This window comes from Crocuta crocuta, unplaced genomic scaffold (assembly GCF_008692635.1).
Source record: "Crocuta crocuta isolate KB4526 unplaced genomic scaffold, BGI_CrCroc_1.0 scaffold102, whole genome shotgun sequence".
Lineage (NCBI taxonomy): Eukaryota > Metazoa > Chordata > Mammalia > Carnivora > Hyaenidae > Crocuta > Crocuta crocuta.
Genome location: NW_027530019.1, coordinates 6,226,190 through 6,240,170, shown reverse-complemented (window position 1 = coordinate 6,240,170; position 13,981 = coordinate 6,226,190). Strand labels below are relative to the sequence as shown.

General features: G+C 43.2%; 1 long non-coding RNA gene across 3 annotated transcripts in view; it reads right to left on the bottom strand.

The window, feature by feature from the left end:
• Positions 1–910: 910 nt before the first annotated feature.
• The window catches only part of LOC144231756 (uncharacterized), a 64,184-nt gene continuing 51,113 nt past the window's right edge, over positions 911–13,981 (bottom strand). For 2 of the 3 annotated variants that reach the window (XR_013335180.1, XR_013335178.1), the window contains exons 5-6: positions 13,688–13,790; positions 911–971 (exon numbers count right to left, since the gene is read on the bottom strand). This is a non-coding gene — a long non-coding RNA (uncharacterized LOC144231756). Of the gene's footprint in view, positions 972–1,985; positions 2,553–13,687; positions 13,791–13,981 lie in introns of those variants that run through there. The other variant, XR_013335179.1, reaches the window with a different exon arrangement.

Here is a 13,981-nt window from a genome sequence, read left to right as displayed (position 1 = left end):
TTAGTGTAAATGTGTCCCAGACATGACATCACCATCACTTTCTTCCTCTCGTCTTCCCTTTTTATTGTTCTTTCTTCTCCTTTCTTTCCTTCTCTTCCTCTTCCTTTTCTTTCCTCCCTCTTCTCTTCCTCCCCAGTATCTAGTTCGAATCTTACAAACATACCAATAGTAACATAACGACATTCCAAGTTTTATTTTTCTCAGAGCAACTGTGCCCGTTATCAGTGGCAGGGCCCAGCAGCCTGGGAGGCAGTCAAGGAGATACCAGACGGTGACAACGGATCAGTGGCACGTGGACTGGAGGGTGGCTGGAGGGTCGTTTTACCCCCCTTCCTTTTTAAAAGTCTTGATTGTTGACTAAAAACTCCAGTTTGCTCACTCGAACAGCTCACTTTCACCTGCTCAAGCCTTAATCGGAAATGGAAACTTTTGTTTCAAACATCAGCACACTTCCAAAAAATCAATGTGTGATGGAATACCTTTTCATTTTTGCTCCCTTCCTTCATCTTTTCTTACTTTGCTTCTTCATGAAATCCCCAAACAAAGGCTATGAGGAATATTCAAAACCACTAAAGTTGTGCTCCACACTCGATATTCTTCCTGCTCTGGCCAAGAATCGTGAAGTCCAAACCGCTCCAAACTCATAGAGAATGGGCATAGTCACAGGATCCCCCAACAATGATGATACAATAATTCTACGGGTCTTGTTTCCAGACTTTAAATACACTTACATACATACAATATATCATGGGACTCTGATATATAATCAAGATTGCTTGCCCACACTTAAACCACACACACACACACACACACACACACACACACACACACACACTTTTTCTTGTCCTTTTTCAAAAGGAAGAAAAGGGTCACCCAGATTTTCACTTTTATGAAAACAATAAGACTTTATTCCATTCCCAGAAATTCCATTTTTTATCTGAGCATCCCATGACCCAGAAGGGCTCTTCTCCCTGCAAGTAGATGGCAAACCACAAAATGTCAGTCAACAGAAGGACCACACATTCCTATATTAAATTCTCCTTCCATTAGTCAAGAGATCTATAGCACTCTCCTTAAAGGAAGAAAAAAATATTAAAATGCTTCATTTCTTTCCCAGGACATATAAATTAGTATAGTTAGTCTCTCAGAATAAAAACATGTTTAGATGGATTCGGGACACTCCATTTAAAATATCCGTTACCCTCAAATCAAATTTTTGCTGCTGTTGAGTGGCAAGGGGCGATGCCCTGGGATCAGTGAGCTGCTAAGATTCCTTCTGCTGGAGTGTTTAATTTCATTTTACTTTCCACAAATAAGCATGCTTGGAGCCGCTGCCTTTCCTTCCTCTAGAGTAATCGAAAAATTTAATTCACATTAAGCCAGAGAGGATGGTGTTTTTCCCTAAGGTCACCCAAGGCAAACATTTTAAACCTCTAACAGCCCATCAGTCAGAGCTGCATGTCTCATCCTTTCCTGATGAGGTGCCTCCTGGAGCCAAACAAAGCCTTCTGCCCAGCCCCACACCCTCCTCCACACCCCGCCCACTCAGCAGCTGGCTGAAGGTCACCCAGACAAGCCAGTGGGTACATCTCCAGATTCAGTCCCCACTCTGATTCCTCAGATGCCTACAGTATACGTCCCAGACATCCCTCCACTTGAAGATGTATGAGTTTCTAGGCTTCATTTCTTCTTAAAAGATTAATGTGAGTGGGGACCAAAAGCCTCTTTGCTACTGCAATTTGAACTGCAAGCAGCTTACCCGAGAATGAGTATTTCGCCGGCGCTAGGTTATGCTTCAAATCTTATCATCCCTTCCCTAAAAACTAATACCATTTTGCACCTATAAGATGCCTTTCATCAGCCCCAGGTAATACACCACACGTCGCCGTAAGTCAGAGATGAGTAAATCATTAATTGTTCATAATGCCTCACATGAGCACTTTCAGACCATCATGCACAAAGAATCAATCAAGCACAATGACATCTCTAAGTATTTCTCTTTTATTCCAGTACAAAGTGTGTGCAGTGAGTTAGAAACTACAAATTTCTCATGAACACAACCAAAAACATATCACTGAGATGACCAAGAACCACCAAAGTGGGAGATATCCGGGTCACTGGGCTTTTTATCAGGAAGACTCAAGAAGCTTCCGAGGAAGAAGAAAGGAGTAGGAAGCATCTAAGCACTCTTATTTAGAAAAACACCTAAGAAGCTAGATTCTCCTTCTGTCGGCAGAGCATAGCATTTCTCCGCCACTTCTTCAAAGACAATACATTTCTTTCTTTTTTATTTTTTCTTTTTTTTTTTTAAGAAAGAAAACGTAATGTAGTAACATGGTGAGACCTTGTTCCATCTGATTCTGTTCCTGGTTTTCCCTTTTACTTCCATTACGGAGTTAGAATGTATGCCGCAGAGCGGAATCAGGTGGCCACAGGGGTTGAATCCAAGAATCAGGGGTGAATCCCCCTGGAAGGAAGGACGGAGATGTGTCTGATTCTGTGTGGGCAGCTCTTCCTCCTGGTGTCACGTCCCGGGCCCGGGGAAGAGAAAGCTGCAAATAGAATGACAATGCTTTGCATCCCCAAACTGTGCCAAATTCGAGTCAGGTAAGATGGCTTTGCTAGGTGTTCTCCATTTGAGCCAGATTCACTGTCTGCCCTTCTCTAGTTGTGTGAGGTTCATTGCTTCAGGATGCATCAGCCTTAGGGTGCTATAGCATCTCAACTGTGGTAAAAACAGGCCCTTTGGATCACAGAAACCCCAAATCCCTCCAAACCCCTTGCTCCCCACTTTCCTATGGGGTGTGGCCTTCCCTCCCCCCGGGGTCCACCATGTCCCCGATGGTCCCAGCTATCAGCTCCCTGGTAGCTCCTCCACTCTGGGTCTCCTGCCCATCACTACCCCCTTGTCTATTCTACTCCATATAGGGAGGGAACAGTGCATGTTTTCTTCTGTTCAACCACAGGAAATTCCATTACTGGACTGTAAACACCCTGGCCCTAAATCCTCAGTTTTCAGGACTTGATGGAGACTTGGGATGTTGTCGTTTCCTTTGGCTTCTTGTTTATTACAGTCACCCTCACCATCACATCCCCTCCCCTACAGATTCGGGGCCGTCATCTAACCAGATACTGGGCCTTAGACATTGCAGAATTAAGGTCCCTTTGTCTGCCAATGACAGAAATCCACAACATTAATTTAAACAAAAAATAGAAATTTGCCATATTATATTTAATTTTTAATATCTGATCTCACTGAGCCCCAGGGCAAGGACACTGAGGGGCCTCAGGATCAGACCAAAACTAGAATGCCTTTCAGATTGCTTCTCTGCGGTTTTCCTCTCCATGTTTTCAAATTCATACATGCTCTCAAATACTCTCTGGCTGCAGGTCAGCTTCCCAGCCTCCCCCCGCTCCCAGTTTCCTCTGAGGCTGGAACCTCTAAGTCCTAATTCTGGATTCCCCAAGGAGGAACCATGACTGACCCAGTGTGGCTTGGGGGCTGAGCCTGGACTAACCAGCTGTGGCAGGGAGGTCAGGATGACATCACATAATATGGCTGTCATGGGAGTCAGCAGAGTAGAGAGACAGCTTTCAGGAAAAGCAGAAACTGAGCAAACGGCTCCTAAGTGTGTAAAACAGGCCTGCCGGTGTTGGCGCAATGGAGCCTCTGTATCTCAGCTCTCCCTCCCTGCAGGCAGAGCTCTGTCTTCACATGGTAAATACCATGGCATAGAGGTCATTGCTACCGGCTTGATCCAGGAGAGAAAGACTTCAGCCCCAGAGCCCAGCCAGCATGGCTCCCAGAAAGCATCCTCACCCCTTCCCAATTCTAATAGCTCTCCCCCAACTCCTAGATGCCAGGTATTCCACAATGGGCTCCGCAGCCTGCTGCACCACACTCCTTGTGGGTACACTGGGCAACACAGGGCTCTGGGATCAGGCCAGGTTGCTTCTGATGTTGGTTCCATCACTTACCAGTGGGGGCCCTTCATGCCAGCTATGTACCCTTTCTGAACCTCAGTTTCATCATCTACAAATGGACAGGGCAATGCTCATTTCAAAGGGTTGAAATGAGCTACCCTATGCCAGGCAGTTAAAACAGTGCCTGATGAGAGGTGCCTGGGTGGTTCAGTCAGTTGAGGGTAGGACTCGTGGTTTCAGTTCAAGTCATGATGTCACAGCTCAGGTCATGATCTCATGGTGAGATCTAGCCCTGCATCGGGCTCCATGCTGGCAGTACAGAACCTGCTTGGGATTCTCTCTCTCTGCCCTTCCCCTGTGTGCTCTCTCTCTCTCTCTCTTAAAAATAAACAAATTAGGGCACCTGGGCAGCTCAGTCCATTAACATCTGACTTCAGCTCAAGTCACGATCTCACAGCTCATTAGTTCCAGCCCCGTGTTGGGCTCCGTGCTGACAGCTCAGAGCCTGGAGCCTGCTTTGGATTCTGTGTTTCCCTCTCTCTCTGCCGCTCCCCTGCTTACACTCTGTCTCTCTCTTTCAAATATAAATAAACATTTAAAAAATAAAAATAAATAAACAAATAAATAAACTAAAAAAAACCAGCGCCTGGTGAATTTTAGGTGCTCAATAGAACATTTCCTTTTTTACTGTTGTTGTTGATGTTGTTGTTTTTAATATTACCCTTTATATTGAAAACTTCAAATGCCATTTTAAAATAGGCAAATGCCTGAAACTAACATAACATCATACATTAACAACACGGGAATTAAAACAAAAAGTAAAACAATAAAATTGGCAAACATTCTTCAGGTCGATTTCATAACTACAGAGCCTACACCAGGTTCCAAAAACACTGGATAGCACATTCCAATAAAGCAAATGGCTGTAAAACAAAATAAAAGCAGATAGTAAACGTAAAGACCTTTTTGCCTTGTTTTTTGTTTGTGTTTTCTGACACCTGCAAAGAATGTCACCTCCTAATTGGAATTATAAGAATGAAATTTAAAAAATGCATAAAGGGCAAAGCACTGTTCCTGGAGATTGGACATATTCAGCCCATGGTGGCTGTTGTTTTATTACTATAACTAGTATGATTGTGATTATGGTTATTAGTCCCAAGGAAAAAGAAGCTTAAATATTCATTGGCAAATCCTTTAAGGTGATCTCTTCATTGCCTACTGTGCAAAGCCATGAAGCTTCCCTTCCTGGTTAAGTTTGAAATTAATGTATATATGTGGGATTAGATATAAATCAATATAAAAAACTCAAAGTAATTTTAAAAAATATATTTTTGTCGCAAAGGGAATCATCGACTAACAGCACAGAGAAGAATAGTTGCTCTGGGAAGCCGGCAGTTTTTTGGTGGTTATTGCTAGATATAGCTCCTGCTAAGTTCCATACTGCCTTTTGCTCAGGCAGCTTCCTATCTTCTGTTAGAAATGAGTGCCTTAAAACCCCAAGGCAAAATATACAACTTTGCAGCACACCTTGAACAACTTATCTCGGTTGTCTGTGACCTAGATTCACCATAATGCGAAAGGGAGGCATGAATGTCGGCGTTTAAGAATTTGGATGCCTCCCTCCGCTCTGGGTTTCCACCTGGATCTGCAGGCTGATTCGAAATGAGCTCTAAGGTAATCTCTGGGCAGGAATTCTGTAAGGGGTGGTGCCTGGCATGGACCACACTGTAAAAATAATTTTCCCTACAAAGAAAATCTACTGGCTGGAGGCAGCCATTACATTGCTTGGCCAGGGCCTGCAAAAGACATCTTCTTTAGGCAGGCACAGGGGAAACGCTGCCTCTCTGGTGTTGCTAGATTTGTTCTCTGTGTTCGGTATTGATTTTTCCCTCAGTGGAAAAGCAAAGGCATGAGAGCATGAAGGAGAGAGAGGTGGGTTCCCTTCCCTCACCACAGGCTCGTAGTGATGACTCAAAGCAACTCTGACCCACTCCTTATCTTCCACATGCTAAGAGAAATTGAGCTGGGGAGTCTCCTCTAGTTAGAGAGAGCTATGAGACAGGACTGTGCTATAGAGGCGCTCTGAGAAACATGCTTCCTCCCCCCCGCCCCCCGCCTCTTATCACGCTGTCTCTAGTCACATATAGTCTGGTTAGGGTGTTGATAACCATATTATAATCACCCACATGCAATTTCAATGTGGATGAAAGCATGCTCCATTTAGAGTTGATTTTCCTTCCAGTGCAAAAAAATTGTCATCTTCTTTATTTCCTAACGTTTCTCAAGAATTTTGCAAATTGTGAAGCATATTTATTAAAAGACTTTTTTCATATCAGAGAGACTGATCCATATAAGGCAAAGGTTTTTGCTAGGCAGATCCATGATTCTGCCTCTTTGATGGGGAGAAATTGCTTCTGTGCAAGAACTAATACCCACCTGGTTTCAAACCTCTGCCTCTGGCAAATATGTCATAGTAAGAGACATTTCCTGTTTCTTTGACAGATTAGCCCAGGGCTGAAATTTAATCTAATATGTCAAAAGTGGTGGGAGGGAGCGGAGAGAAAGCCAGAGAAACACAAAACCTCCCCAGATTTTTACAGTAGTTTGAGACAAGTGTGGGTATTGGTTGGTGTTGATAAGCATTAAAGTAAACACTGAAAAATGAAATAAGAAAGAACCTAAATAAACCACTGCATTTGTATTTTTTAAATGATAAAAGATTTACACCAATCGTAAGAAAGATGTGGATATTTACATGCAAAAAACAAAAAAAAAAGAATCTAGGAACAGACTTTACATCCTTCACAAAAAATAACTCAAAATAGTTCACGGACCTAAATATAAAATGCCAAACTATGAAAGTTCTAGAAGATAGAGGAGAAAATCTAGGTGACCTTGGGAATGACAACGACTTTTTAGATACAACATCAGAAGCACAATCCATGAGAGAAATAATTGATGAACTGGACTTCATTAAAATTTTAAACTTCTGCCCTGGAAAAGACACTGTTAAGAGAATGAGAAGGACAGCTACAGACTGGGAGAAAATATTTGCAAAGGACACATCTGATAAAGGCCTAGTGTCCAATTTCTACTTGGAACTCAACAAAAAGAAAACAAACAACCAATTTAAAAATAGGCAAAAGTACTGAACGGAAACCTCACCAAAGAAGGCATACAGATGGCAAACAGCATAGGAAAAGATGCTCAACATCATATGTCATCAGGAATGCAAATGAAGCAACAATAAGCTACCACCACCCTCCCAAAACCCAGAACACTAGCTACACCAGGTGCTGGTGGGGAATGCAAAATGGTACTGCCTCAGTGTGGCTGTTTCTTACAAAATGAAACATTTACCTAAGTGAGTTGAAAACTTACGTCCACACAAAAACCTGCACGTGAGGTGCTTGGGTGGCTCAGTCGACTGAGTGTCCGACTTCAGCTTAGGTCATGATATCGCGGTTCCTGAGTTCAAGCCCTGCATAGGGCTCTCCGCTGTCAGCACAGAGCCCGCTTCAGATCCTCTGTCCCCCTCTCTCTCTACCCCTCACCTCCTACTCTCTCTTTCTCAAAAATAAATAAAACATTAAAAAAAAAAAACCCTGCATGTGCTTGTTTAGAGCAGGTTTACTCATATTTGCCAAAACTTGGAAGCAACCCAGAGGTCCTTCAGTAAGTGAATGGATAAATAAACTGGGGTATATGCAGGCAATGGGATTTTTTTTCACTAAAAAGAAATGAGCTATCAAGCCATGAAAGAATCCAATCTGAAAAGGCTACAAAGGCTACGCACTGTATGATTCCAACTGCATGACTTTGTGGAAAAGGCAAAACTACGGAAACTATAAAAAGATCAGTGGATTTCCAGGGCTAGGGAGAAGGGAGGGTGAATAGGGCGAGCAGAGAAGATTTTTAAGGCCATGAAACTATTCTGTATGATTCTGTAAAACTGGAGACATATCATTACAGTGTCCAAACCCTTAGGATGCACACCACCACAAGTGGAGCGTGGGATGAACTATGGACTTGGGGTGATTATGACGTGCCAATGCCGTTGCATCTAGTGTAACAAATGCCCCATTCTGGCACCAGATGTCGATAGCAGGGAAGGCTGTGCATGCGCTGGGGCAGGAGGTATGGGGCAGTCTATGTACCTTTTGCTCAATTTTTCTGTGAACCTAAAACTGTGAATTCCATTCAAAAGGAAAAAGGAAGACAAACTGACATTCAGATGAAGTCCCCTCCCATGGGAGGGAGAAAGCAAGATGAGAGGGGAGTGGATTTTAAAATTCAACTTGTTGCTACCTCAGAGCCGCCATGACACAAATCCACTGCCCAACCCTTGTCTTTTTCGGATGGCCCCATGTTCCCATCTCATCATTGTTCCTTCTTCTTCTCTCTTCTTGCTTTATGGCCCTGCCTGTTCCCTCTTTGTTTCGTCTTCAGATTTGTACTTGTTTCCTGCTGAGGGGACACATCTGCATTCCAAATCCCCACAACCTTTCTCGTTGGCTGCCCTTCAGAGTGTGATTTCTGGACTCTGCACCCCTCTTACCATACTATAATTAGGAAGCTTAGTCAGTTGCTGACTCGGATGCAGGCACCCCATGACTTGGATGGGGTGGGATGACACTGGAGCCAGCATCCTTACTACACATACACACAAATCATCAGAGAACATTCTGGGGGCGAAGGAGGGGATAGCAATTTTCCAAAGGAATATCTACCTTGCACTTGTCTTTAAATATGACTAACATAAATAGATTGATTTCCCTAATTAATTCCATAAATAGCATTGAGGCACTGAGGGCATAAGGTTGCTGACTTTGAGGAGAAGAAGACTGTCTTTTAAGATAGACTTATATGCAAATAATTACCATCTGATGTGCCTAGTTCCACGTTGGAGGATTATTCGGAGAAGGATGACTATGGAGAACATAATCAACATTGCATAGAAGCGATAAAGAAAAGAAAGCCTTCCCAGAGGAGGGGACATTTAAGAGGAAGCTAGAAGGAAACGCAAGCATTTTCCAGGCCATCATGGTAGGGAAAAGACAAATACAGATGAGACACAGAAAAGGTTCCAAAGCAAGAAAGCACATGCAGTTCTAGAAAATGTACCAGTATTTCTGAAGCAGGGAGGCTGGGAAGGCGGAGGCAGGGGAAGAAGCTGGGTAGGGAGGGGTCAAATAAGCAAAGGCCTTTAAGTCATGCTAAGGGAGTTGGCCATCAGTTTGGGAGAAGCCTTTGAAGGGTTTAAGCAGGAGCTAGGGAAGGGACACTAGGAGGCCACCTCAGAAAGCCAAATAAGGGACAAGACAGCAACAGTGCTGATGGAGAGGAGAGGCATGAGATAAGAGATCTGAAGAAAGGGAGAATGAGTAAGATGTGCTCTTTGGGAACCGTAAGTGTGGGAAAGCGCAAAGCTAAGGATGCACCGAGTTATCTGGCTCAGGCGGCTCATTATGTGGCTGGATTGTTCACTAAGATATGGACTACAGGGGCAGAGGGAATGCAGCCTTTGTAAAGAGATGGGAGACGCCAGTTCCTGGCATTAGGAGGTACTCATTAGATGAATGAGTGAATGTTGAATGGATGAAATGTCAAAGAGCAGCAGTTTGGTTAAATGTACTGCTCATCTATAGTGTTGTGTCCATATGGCATGAAATAGAAACAACCCAATTTGTAGAATCAATAGATTGATAGCCAACCACCAATGTTATGTCTCAATCCCAAGCCCCATTATATCAGAGCTCAATCCCCCACCCCGCCATACCACTGTCAAAAGCCCCAGCCCCATCTTCTAGCTTGAGCAGGAGACCATAACCTCTGTAGTTCACATGACTCCACATCAGGTTTGAGAACCGTGTGCAGATACACCCTCTCTCTCTCAGGTCCTCATTGTTGTTAAAGAAACAATAATGCCCACCCCACCCACTGCAAACCCTCCCTTTATGGGCATTTTGAAAAGATAAGCTATCTAGTACCACTGGTCACATTGTGCATTGCAAAAGTAACTATGTTAATGTCAGCCCACTTATGAGACACTATTCCAGAAGAACTTAGCCTTATATTCCAAATCACATCGCTTTTGGTGAAGCTCATTCCTTAATGTCTTATTCTTGCTAAAAGTGCATGATCTCAGCTTTAATGTCCAAAGCTCTAGCACAATGGCCAGTACTTCAGGCTGCTGTGGTAATAAATTGGTAACCTTCATTGAGCCCTTGTTACTAGGTAAGCAGTAGACTACATTCCACCCTTACAACAACATCACAGCAATGTTAGATATCTCCATTTTTCACTTGAGGTCACTGAACCTCCAAACTGTTAATTAAAATGCTGAAGATCCCACGCTCAGTAAATGGAGAAGGAGGATTTGCATCAGGTTGTCTAAGCCTCCCAGGCATAAAGCTACACTTGAGTCAAATGGGGAATCACTCCTTCAGAACTGCCCAAGGAAAAGAATATCACTTCTCTGGCTAAAACCTACAAGTGTGTGGTAGGTTTTCCTATTCCCTGCAGTTGCCTAAATTCTCCCTGCTTAGAAATGCATAGAATATCGAAGCAAAAGGCAAAATGTTTCAAAGAGCTGTCAGAGGTGTTTTGTACCTTTTAGACAGTGCAATTTTTACTTTCAAGAAAATAACAAGGACACCTTCATCTAAAACTTCCTCCAGCACTCACATTTCAGTGTGTGTGTGTGCACGTGCACACACATGTGCACGTGTGTGTGTGTGAGCATGGATGCATACACATGATGCAATACTACTCCCAACTTTTTATCTGCAAAGAGCTGCCATTAAATGCAAGCTGACAGGAGAGGAAAGGAGGCATAATCACCAGCTATCTACACAATTTTTTAACCACTCAAATGGGGCCATCCTCTGAGCTGAGATTAATCCTGGCACCCAAAAGCTACAAAGGGAAGTTTCTTTCCTCAGGAGACACCTTCATCAAGACCCTGACCAATGTCAGATAGAAATCTCCCCTAGAATATTAGGAAACCGTTGCAGTGTGAAGCCTCGAGTTGGTCAAATGCAGTGGCCCTCTATTCCCAGCCCCCATTTTGAAAACTGGCATTTGTCTTCTGATTTTCTTTCCCTTTCAATTTGTTTTCCTGTCAAAGGGATTGCTCCCCCTCCCCTAGTCCACAGCACCACCTGATTGAATTCCATTCAGGGCTCCTGGAGGTCCTCTTCTCCAAGCCGACTTGATGGAGCCCTTTTGCCTGTTTCATACCATCCATCTCTCCAGGCAACTGAAATTGTGCTACAAAATGTAGCTCTCCTTCGTGGGACCTCATTAACACCAGCTCCAAGGGAATGGACTTCAGCAGAGGAGGCATTAAACATCTAAACAGCACAGTGAGACAGCAAAGATTTCAAGAGCATGGCAGACAAGTGATAGAAATCGAGGCACTGACATAAAAAGCTGGGCAGCACACAAAGGGCCAAGGGAAGCTTTTCAATTTATATGTCGTGTTGATATCACATTTGTTCCCATGTAGCAAGGATAGGTCCTGAAAATAGAGAGATGGCAGAGAGTTTGTGTGCCTCCTGGGGTCCCTAGATTGACCTGAACTGAAGCCAGAAATAATATCCTAAAACTAATGTAGCCATCACACCAATAGGGCTCCACAGCCATGAGACAGACTGGATAATTACATGTTTCCTGCAATTTCTGACACTCGGCTAGTTTCAGCAAATGGCACTTCTAAATATATATTGCTTTGTCACAGCTACCTGTCTACCTCAGTTGTTCTTCAAGCGAAAGAAGCTGAACAGAAAGTTAATTATGAAGATGGAGAACCCAAGTCATTTCATCAGAACAGTCTAAATTAATTAATAGACCCCAAAGTCAAAGGTAACCAAGCCACAGGCTCCTAAAGGGCATGCAGGCAGCACCATCTCAGAGCAATTGCTCTGCCCTTGAGACTTCATCTGTAAGAGAGGAGATTGGACTAAGGATCCTCTGCAGTCCTGTCCCGTGCAATCACTGATGCTCTGTCAACCACTACCTTGTCCTATCCGATCCTTTGTGTTTCTCTATTATCTGTATTAAGGCAGAAAGATTTCCCCAACCTTTTGTGCTGCCTGTCTGTTGGTTCCCCTGAGTCCTTATGGAAATATACCCCATTTTCTCAAGTGTCTTCCAAAATAAATTTTGATTTACACAGCTATTCACACACGCTACAATGCACAAAACCCAGGAGCTCTCATTTGTCAGAACAAGTGACGTGGTGAAGATAAGGGCAATGCTGAACCTTGGATGTCAACGTTTCTGGCCAGTCTCTGGTCCTCCCTACTCCAAGATGCTCACCCAGCAGAATTTGCTCTACCTTCCACATTAAACAAAAGCAGGTTACACAGAACCACAGAGAAACACAGCCAACAAGAGAAATTAACATTTTTCCTATCCAATGACCAAAGAAAAAAATGTGTGATGAAACATGTTTCTAAATTATAGCTGACCCATAAAAAATGATATTTACTGAGAGCTAATATGCCAACTGCTGTTCTAAGGATTTAATTCATTAATTCACAGTAGCAACTCTATGAGGAAGGAACTGTTATTACCCCTATTTTATAAATGGGAAAACTAGGATACAGAGAAGTTAACAAATTGCCTGAGGTCAAACAGCAGGTAAATGGAAGAGATGAGATTTGAACCAGGACATTCAGATTTCAAAACCTGTATATTACCGCTGTACTATATTAGCTATTGTGAAGATTTACTATTATGCGCTTAGGAAACAATGATAAAAACCAGAATATAATGTGGAGAGCTTCTCCTGGAGTGCATAAAGCATGTCTATATATGGAATGTGTGTGCTGATATTCAGGTTTCTGTATATTGATGGCCAGATGTTAATTAGGCACTAGATAGTAATGAGCACATGTACAGCAAGCAGAGGCAGAATGGCTCTGGGTCCCAGGCTGAAAGAAGACTATGACGGAGGAGAGTTATTTGAGGAGTCAGGCCTGGGAGAATAAGGATTTGGGACAGTGAAACAGCCTACAGTGGTGTAAAGTCATACAGTAATCATAGAGCCTATGGTGGCCTTGAGATTGAGTTGGAATCTTGGATCATCCATGGAAGCTATATAAGTTTAGTTTTCAGGTTTTATTGTTATGTCACACACCAGCCTAAAAATTAGTATTTAGTGCAATAATGTTTACTTTGCTTATGAATCTACAATCAGGTCGAGACTTAGCAGGATCAGCTTGTCTCTACTACACCAAGCTCCAGCTGGGGTGGCTTGAGGTTGGGGACTAGAATTATTGAAAAGCTTAGCACTTGGTTGTTGGCTGTGACCGTAGCCAGGTCTAATGGACAGCACGTCCACATGTGACCTTTCTGTGTAGCCTCGGCTTCCTCACAACATGGTGGCTGGGCTCCGAAGATAAGTATTCCCAAAGGAAGAAGCTAGACAGAACAATGTCACCTTTTATTAAACCAACTTGAGAAGTCATGCAGCATCACTTCTACAACATTTTATGTGTTGAGCCAATCACAAGACCTGCCAAGTTTACAGGGGAGAGAAAATGAACTTCCCCTCTGAGTGGGAGAGTGCCAAGACTCTGGATGAGCCATCCAACAGGAAACATGACTAAGACCATATTTTGAAGCTATAACCTGCCATACTTGGGTTAAATCACATAATTCTTTTGAGCCTCAGTTTCTTTATCTGAAGACTTGGGATAATAACATTTTACAGAGTTCTTATAAAGATTAGGGATAATGTAGGCTATATCCTTACACACAGGAGATGTTCAATACCAATTTCAGTGCAGGTTAGGGATGGATTGTGGGACAGCAGAAATAATCTCTTGCTCCTCTGGTAACTGTTGATACACCTGTACCTGGACAAGGAACAAAGCTTGTTAGAACTAGACTAAAGGCCAAACCATACATCCTTCAGGCTCTTGCTAATTATCCCGGGAACATCTCACAAGGGTCTAATCTTCAGGAGGTATCAGCTCAGTTCTGGAATTAAGACAGTTCATTTCTGCCATTATTACCACACCTATGTTAGGGCTTTTAGGCTAAATGT